Below are 9,517 nucleotides of genomic sequence, written 5' to 3' on the forward strand. Positions count from 1 at the left end.
CAATCTTATCTCGCTCCATCTTCACACCACTTACCGCAACAACAAGTACAACTTTCCTGAAAAAAAATCCAAATCCAGGACGGTAGCCCCCACTTGTAACATTCCGTTATATTGGCTCGTGTATGTCTAGGGGAAATCCCGCCCAGCACCTGCTTCAACACTCCCCTCAGGGTCAATCGTCGCCCGAATCAATCACAAACATCAATCATCAGCCAGCACACCCAGTGAATTTTAACAAATACACTTTATAGATATTACTAATTCTAGGGCATTAATATACATTTGATACAGAGAGGAAAGTAATGGGAAAAAAAGGCGCCAACACTTATCAAAGTCCACGTTCTTCGCGCGCTACCGTTGGAGCTCAAGTTCGACGTCAGACGACCACCCGAATTCCGTCGTCCCACGGCTCGGGACCACCCGAAGTGATCGACCGGAGCCTCTCCGCACGTCCGCCGTCCTCCTCGTCTCTCCTCCGACTCCCCGCCAAAACTCAGTCCACAGTCATATCATACAGCATGGCGTCCGAAAACAAAACGATACATGACCACCCATTGGTTAATAGAACCTGGTTATCTCATTTAAAGTAAAACAAACTGTTAGCGCAAACTCTCTGCAGCGTTAAAACACAACAAAGCCGCATTCCACAGATTAACATAACAAAATCCCCATTTTAAATGTAACAAAAGGAAGACCCCGTACACAAACATTTAGATTAGATTAGATTAGATTATGAGGACATGCAGTCCTCTTTTATTGTCATTTAGTAATGCATGCATTAGGAAATGATACAATGTTCCTCCGGTGTGATATCATAGAAACACAGGGCAAACCAAGACTAAAAAACTAACAAAACCCACATAATTATAACATATAGTTACAACAGTGCAACAATACCATAACTTGATGAAAAACAGGCCATGGCACAGTAAAAAAGTTCAAAGTCTTTTGAAATGTCCCACATCTCACGCAGATGGGAGAAGGAAGAAAACTCTCTCTGCCATGCCCGACCACAGTCCGACTCTGAGTCGTCCAAAAACTTTGAGCTCCGATCAGCCCTCCGACACCGAGTACCGAGCACCATCCCGCCGAACGCTTCGACCTCAGCCTCGGTCGCCAGCAGCAGGCAAAGCCGGGGATTTTGGGGCCTTCCATGTGAGATTCTCAATTGCACAGTAGCAGCAGCAGCAAACCGGGCATTTCAGAAATTTCTCCAGATGTTCCTCTGTGCCTTCTCACATCTGTATCCATCAAATCAGAATTATGCACAGCATCCTACTTACAAATACGATATCATTTCACCGGAGAGCTGCACGTGCTGCGTTGCGTCACCATCTTCTCCTCCAGCTCAGCTTTCCCTTTGAGTGTCTGTTTAAAGTCAATATTATTGGTGTTAGTAGCCAGCATTCATGTGGACTGGGACTGAAAAATAATGAAAGGTGCATAACTGTAACTCTTCTTTGGAAAAAAATCTGCTGATTAGAGGACAATGATGCAGAAAGATAGAAAACAGAAAGGGGAGAGAAAGAGAGAGAGAGAGAGATAAAGAGAAAGATTAGAAGAGAAACAAAACAAGGGAGAGTGTAAAAGAAATGAGAGGGTTGCAGAGAGAGCAGAAAAGATAAAAAGAAGTTCAAAGTTCAACATACATTTATTATCAAAGTACATATAAACTATACAACCTTACGATTCATCTCCTGACAGGCAGCTACAAAACAAAGAAACCCAAAAGAACCCATTAAAAAAGACCATCAAACACCTATTGTGCAGAGCGGATAAAAGCAAATCATGCAACCAATAAATGCAATCAGATAGCATTCTGAACTGAAGTCCACAAAGAGAGTCTGTCCACGGACCCTTAGTTCAGCGCAGAGCCGAGCAGCAAGCTGAACTGGCTCATCCCTTACCTCGGGCTCTGACACCCTAGCTTCTTCAATCTAGCCTGGGGGCTAAATCGTCATCCATATGTTGGGTTCAGAAACGTCAGTATACTCTGGGACCTGGAGTGCACCGCCTCAATTCAGCCCAGCACTTAAATTGTTGTCCAAACATTGGGAGCAGTCACTTGAATATGCTCTGGGGCCTGGAACCTGCTGCCTTGACCTGACCTTTCCAATTTGGCCCAGCGCTTAACTCGATCGAACCTCACGTTTTGCTTACTGTCAGTGACGGGCCTGCCGCCTTGTCTCGCCTCAGTATTACCACATTGAATTGCCTCCAAGTCCAAAGGGAAGTTACAGGCTTTTATTTGCGATGATCATTTACCGGAAAAAGTGTGATTAACAAAGTATTTAGTTGTTTTTTTTTGTTTCATTGGCCATCAGCCTGAAGTCACTGTGATTCAGCAGCGTCATCTGGGAGAAGAGGGAAATGTAAAAAAAAGAGAGACTGATTGTAATAAAGAAAAGGGAGATAAAAGAGGTAGAGAAAGGGACAAGGAAGAGAGAAAAAAGAGACAAAGTGACAGTGAATGAAAGCAGAATGAGAATGGAAGTGGTTGTTTGCGAGCTCTGGGATAAAGAGGCATTGAAAAATAACTGCCTAGCCTGCACCATCACAGGGGAAGTTGCAGCGGCAGAACTAAGGGGCACGTTAACTTAGCAGTGTAAATGGTTGAGGGAAGAGATAACATCATGGAAATGTGGAAGATTAAAAACTGTTGGCATCAGTAAAAATGTGTGGCAATCTGCTACTAGCTTTTTCCCACCAACACCCCTTTTATCCCACTCCCACCCCCACCCAAGGATATACAGTTTGGTTGAAGCATTACATGAGATTAATTCTAATTCTGCCATTCCCTGGAGGCCTATTTTGTCTCTGGTTCTATTATCAACCCTTAGCCCTAAATCAAAACACTTTTATAATTTTGTTTTTGTTTACTTCAACCTTCACTCATTTACAATCCCTTGAATTGCATTGAAGTCTTAGAATATGATTTGAGTTGGCAATCCTGGCAGTAACATACTGAGCTTTGACTTGTCCACTTTCATAGTTGATGAAGTTTAGTTTGCAGGACAGCATGGGGAATTAGGGGTCAGGTTAGGGTTTAGGGACAGTGATGAGGGAGAATGAAGTGTCAGTGGCAGGAACCTGTGCTTATAGTCCAGTTTGGAACGTACCGTAGTCAAAGGTCAGCAGTCCTGGAGTTTGGCCCATGTCAGGTCGACATGCACTGAGGAGACCAGTAATCCCCTGGTGGATTCTGAGTTGGAGGTCTATAAGGGCAGGTGATTCACCCCACCCCACTCCCCCCTCCCCCTGCCACCAGGATCAGAGGTCTGTGTGATTCTGGAAGTCAAAGCCCAGTGTTCTCTGTGGTCAAATCAAGGAGGTTGGGTTGGCCAAAACTTAAAGGTCAAATCCGTGATTGGCGAGTCCTGGGATCGAGGCCTAATGGTCAAACCCATGATCAATGAGTCCTAGGGTTGATACTCACTGTCAGCAAATTCCAAAGGGCAAAGCTGAAAGTTGAAGTCAAGTCCTTGGTGAGTCCGGAGGTATAAAGCCCAAAAAGACCAAAACCAAAATCATGAGTGTGGAGGAAGATCCTGGACCAGGGACTGTGGATTATAATCACAATGTCTACAATTCAGAGAGTCAGGGGCCAAGGGCTGGTGGCCCTAAGATGGCCCGTTCCAGGGTTGAAGGCTTGTTTGTGTGTGTGAGGGGGTAGATGAGTGAGAAAGGGGCTTATTTTACTGCTGTTACCTTGTTTGTTCTGATGTTGCTGTTGCTACTTGTGTTGTTCTGAGTACTGTGGGAATGCCTTGTTGGCACCAGAATATGTGGTGACACCTGTGAGCTACTCCCAGCACATCCTTGGGTATGTGGTTAATGCAAACAATACATTTCAGTGTACTGTCAACGTGAATATGAATCTGAATATGAAGTCAAGTCTTGCACAACCCAAGGTTTAAGGGAAAATGAAGAGTCGCAATGCAATCAGCTTAAGGTCTCAAATACATCTCAGATTTGTCAATATCAACCATGTGTGTGCATGACATTGTTAAAAATTTGATAGTGAGCTGCTGCACTGCTTTATAACACTTTACTTCAATGGATACAAAGACTAGGAGGGATATAGTTTAGGATACCAAATCATTACCCATCATTTTAGATTAATATATAGTTATGATGTACTTTCAAGAATTCGAGCTGGCCATCATGCCTGTTGCACCTTTCGATCGTGCGACCCATTTGGTCTCCTATAAGCTTGAAAGCAGTCACCCCTCACACCTCAGCACCTCTACCCCCTCAGATAGTTCTTCACTCAGTATATAATTGATAGCTCCTGCTATCACATCACCCATAGTTCGTATACTGAGATGTGACAGTTGATACGCTCACAGATGATGTTGAAGAATGGCATCCCCAACCTGTCCCAGACTTGTGAGCTTGTTGAGTGACACTTGAGAAGTATGTCTGCAGATTTCAAATAAAGGAAGATCACTTCTTTCATGAGAGAAGTAGCTCACGAACCACTGCTTAACTTAACCCATTGTCTTGCGGTAATGTTTTTATCTGATTTGTTGTTAAGAAAGATATTCCATTTTTATAGTCCTAGGAGAAATTATGGTTTTGAAGAGAGTACTCTGTTTTTTAAATGTGGAAGTGATTGTCACATTGGTGACATTTACATACAGAAACATCCTCCATCAGTAAGAAGATAATTTATCTGAACTTCTGCTTTAAATACAATCAAAAGTTATATCAAAAATTTTGAGAAGTTTCTTTTTCCTCAACATTCCCTTCAAAGTAAAATTTATACATTTGAAACCCCTTTTTAAGGCTGATTTATACTTCTGCGTAGGCTCTACGCCGTACCCAACGCTGTAGCCTATGCAAGTGGCCTGCACCGTTGTGAGCATTTATACTTGTGCATTGGTGTGTCTGCGTCGCTCTGCAATTCACCGCCAAGACGCTAGTTGGTGGTGGGGTTTCTATGCCACTGTGTTGAGTTTCTTTGTGTACTTTAAACAAAGGCGACTGAAACTGAGCACATCATGTTGGAGTTGGAGCTAATAAATGTTGAACAAGAGTTACTTTTATTGAAACTACTACAACACAGAAGAGAGAAGACATCGGAGGAGATGGTGTGTACGACCATTGAACAGACTGAGGCAGAAGGAGGGTGAATTTTCTGTGCTTGTCCGGCCACTGAGAGACATGGACGAGGAAATGCAGTTCAAATATTTTTGGATGTCGGCAGGTAGATTTGACGATTTGGTTCATCGTTCAGAAGCAACCGGAAATGCGTTGGAGGAAATACGGCGCTACCAAGTGAACCAAAAACAGTTGTTGCGGTCTGAATCGCCGCGACATGTAGTTACATTTTTGGGGAGGTGCGCATCAGGCTACGACGTAGGGCTGTTCCTACGGTGTAGGTTCGATGCAGAAGTATAAATTGGCTTTTACTGGGCGTCTCTAGAGATGCGAATTGGTAGCCGCTTGCTAACAGCCACCAGACTCAGCGGTGAGAAAGCTACCTTTTTCAGACTCTGTACATATATGGTCGACATGTCTTGGATCCCGCCAAACCCGTGAGGTTGGGATATCTCATCCCACTGAACCCCGATTTGTGTGAATCATTCTGTGTAACCTACTGCTCCCATGGAATCGCCCGGCAGCAAGAAATAACAAATCGTTCGCTGCATACAATTACATGCACAACATTCCGAAGCATTCTTATACTTAACGTTAACCCAAACACTACCAGAAGGACACACAGCTCTACAAGAAAACCAGTGCATGAAATACCCTACCATATCAGTAGTAGAATCTTTACCAGGATATTACTTATCGAATTGTAAAATATCTCTTGAGTTAGTGCATATGATATGTATTTTATATACCAGAAAGATATAACCTTGTGTCGTTGTATTAACATGATATAAATAAACATTTTTCACTTTATTAATCACTCATCTTTTCAAACAACTGGCAACAATTTTAATATGTTTCTAATTTTGATCTATTTAGTGGATTATAAATTAAAACAAAAAAAATCACATTGATCTCTTAAACTCCCAAGGAAGTCTTGCAACAAGCCAGTACTCCTGATTGATGAATTCTCCCTGAAGCTATGGATAGTTGGGTGAGAACATCTTCAAATGAAGCATTAAATAAAATAATGGTACAATTCACATGCAATTGAATTGCCATTTGAAAGTTCCACAGTATTTTGGATCAGGTTTGGATAGCCTGCTAAACAAATCAGCACAGCAGAAAGGTTTGATGTTGGATGTGACAGAAGAATGAGCAAAGACTCCAAGCAAGTTTCTAGTTATTTTCACCTAAGAGCATAGGGGGAGCCTATTTTCAAATATTTAAAACAAGTGATGATGCGTCATAATGCAAAACACCCTCAATACTGTAATGGTATTTCAGTAAATGTGCCTCAAGTCAAGAAAGAAGGACAAACTCACAACTGAAAGTGTTCTGCCACAGAGCAACGGTGGGAAATTAAATGATCAAAACAACCCGTTCACTGTTATCAACCAGCCACTAACCAGCCACATCACCAAATCTAGATGCCTAAGGTTGCCAAGTCTTTGCTATGGGAGCATGAAAGATTCAGCTGACTGATGGTGTTCGATCAGCTTGGACTCATCTTTCTTCATCATCAACCATAAACTGATCTCAGTCCAGTAGAGTTGTAACAACCTAGAGTTAGTAATAACATCTGTCAAATTCATCAGGTTAAAGAGGTGGGCAGTGGCAAACATTTATATTCTGGTAGAATCCAATACCGTTGAAGAAGAACCCTCCCCCTCTGATTGTCTGTAGTCCACATTAGAACTGGAACAGTGAATCACCCCTTTAATCTTTAATATGTAGACACTTGATAGTGCCAAAAAAAATGCCAGCAAGTTCACACCAGGTCTGACAAGCCTCGTCAGTCATCATTGGCTCTGTGTCAATCTCATATAGAACACTGAGTCAAGTTAACATATGGTGCATAATTCTTTTTTAATGCCCCCTTAAGTTGTTGTACTACTGTACAATTCTTGCAAATGAAATCACTGTTGGAGAAGATGCAAGCAATCTTCCAACAATTTTTACATTTCTTCTTATGAAATTGATAGGTACAGTGGGATAAGTTTCGCTGCCTGGGTTCTGAAAACACCTGAATTACATTAGGACATTATTAATAAGCAAGACACTGTTAAACAAGATTGAGATATAAAAACTAAATTTCCCATGAGTGTTATTTCTTAATAGCAGGAATTAAAGTGAGATTCCCCTGTATTTGTCCGTTTATGAAGACATGAATATTCATGGGTACTTACCTGGTCTTCCATCCAAGTTAGTGGAAAAATTGACTCCTGCAATAAAATGACAAAGTTTAGCATACTCTTCCAGTTCAATAAACGGATGGGCTGATGCATACTTTGCAAGGACAAACAAGGACATCTCAGGCAAGAGAAAATAAGGATACCTCAATATTCCCCATCTATCCAGGATATCACGGAGTGGTCAAGCTGTCACATATCCCAACCTCCTTTGGGAGTGTGATCTTTTATGCAATGCCTCCAAGGTATGTGAGCTTTGACATGGGGTCATATGAGACAGTCAATGCCCCACTCAGAAATAAAGTATTTTTTTTATTTCCATGGCAGAGAAATGAATTACCTTGAATGACTGGGTAAACCACCGTGAGATGACAAATTATTAATTAACTAGCTGATCTCAATTGCATCCAAAAGGTTTCCAACCCCTGTGCATTGCAATCATTGGCAAGCATAGAAAGCATTTGCTTTACAAATTTCCACTGTCCTGAGCCAAAACATACAATATAATGTCTGGTACAAAGAGCCTGTTCAAGTTAGTTTCTTCTTGTGTATCACTTTTATTGCTGGCTTCTCAGACCTTCAGTCATCATACCTAGCTCTTCAGTGGCCCAGAGCTATTGGGGCTCTGGCTGTTTATTAATCTGGAGCCTGGAGGTACAGTTCCTGTGAGTTTTCCGTCCATTTTTGCTTTGACCACAGGCCAGTGTGGCATCAGCAGATCTCAGAGGATGAAGGCTGGATAAGGTGAGCAGGAAAAAAGAATTTTAGAATCTCCCTACCTCTGAATTATTCATTGAGAGAAAAATGCTGACAAACTGAGTGAGGATGTGATTCATCACCTCTACAATACTGTCCACAGCTGAGTAGCTTGGCATCATCCAACCCCCTGGCCCTCATGGCAGCAATAATTGTTGGTCCATGATCAAAAGGCAGCTGAGATCATTATTGCTGTTGGGTGAGAATGTCTCATATATGACGATTAATATTTCTGTCTTAATATTTTCATTGTCAAAGAATCTCACTTTTCTAATTGCAATTACGTGAGAAAGAGATATACTAGTGCACTCATACTGCCCTTTGTGGCTTCTTCACCAGTCAATGTGACGACAACTGAGCTTTTGCATCAATGATACTTGTCAACACTATTATCACACATCTTCATTCCCTTCCTGGCCAAAACTCTCCCTGTTGCAGCCTTGAAAATGTTTGTGACTGAACATTTACAGCCCTCAAGTATAAATATTTACAGCCACTGGATTGAAAAGAATTCTCTTCGTCTATGTCCCAAAATACTATCAATTTATCCTATTACACTGAGCACGGGGGCCCCCCCAGGGCTGTGTGCTCAGTCCACTGCTGTTCACTCTGCTGACCCACGACTGTGCTGCAACACACAGCTCGAACCACATCATCAAGTTCGCAGATGACACGACCGTGGTGGCTCTCATCAGCAAGAACGATGAGTCAGCATACAGAGAGGAGGTGCAGCAGCTAACAGACTGGTGCAGAGCCACCAACCTGTCTCTGAATGTGAACAAAACGAAAGAGATGGTTGTTGACTTCAGGAGGACGCGGAACGACCACTCTCCGCTGAACATCGATGACTCCTCCGCAGAGATCGTTAAGAGCACCAAATTTCTTGGTGTTCACCTGGCGGAGAATCTCACCTGGTCCCTCAACACCCACTCCATAACAAAGAAAGCCCAGCAGCATCTCTACTTTCTGCGAAGGCTGAGAAAAGTCCATCTCCCACCCCCCATCCTCACCACATTCTACAGAGGTTGTATTGAGAGCATCCTGAGCAGCTGCATCACTGCCTGGTTCAGAAATTGCACCATCTTGAATTGCAAGACCCTGCAGCGGATAGTGATGTCAGCTGAGAAGATCATCGGGATCTCCCTTCCTGCCATTAGAGACATTTACACCACACGCTGCATCCGTAAAGCAAACAGCATTATGAAGGACCCCACGCACCCCTCATACAAACTCTTCTCCCTCCTGCCATCTGGCAAAAGGCACCAAAGTATTCGGGCTCTCACGACCAGACTATGTAACAGTTTCTTCCCCCAAGTCATCAGACTCCTCAATACCCAGAGCCTGGACTGACACCAACCTACTGCCCTCTACTGTGCATATTGTCCTGTTTATTATTTATTGTAATGCCTGAACTGTTTTGTGCACTTTGTGCAGTCCTGGGTGGGTCTGTAGTCTAGTGTAGTTTTGTG

General features: G+C 42.8%; 1 long non-coding RNA gene across 1 annotated transcript; it reads right to left on the reverse strand.

The window, feature by feature from the left end:
• Nucleotides 1-225: 225 nt before the first annotated feature.
• Nucleotides 226-7,581, reverse strand: LOC140200783 (uncharacterized). Its single transcript, XR_011886730.1, has 3 exons — nt 7,439-7,581; nt 7,290-7,325; nt 226-1,368 (listed from the first exon to the last, which is right to left on the reverse strand). It is a non-coding gene; the product is annotated as an uncharacterized lncRNA (long non-coding RNA).
• Nucleotides 7,582-9,517: the final 1,936 nt, after the last annotated feature.

This window comes from Mobula birostris, chromosome 7 (genome assembly GCF_030028105.1).
Source record: "Mobula birostris isolate sMobBir1 chromosome 7, sMobBir1.hap1, whole genome shotgun sequence".
Taxonomy (NCBI): Eukaryota; Metazoa; Chordata; class Chondrichthyes; order Myliobatiformes; family Myliobatidae; genus Mobula; species Mobula birostris.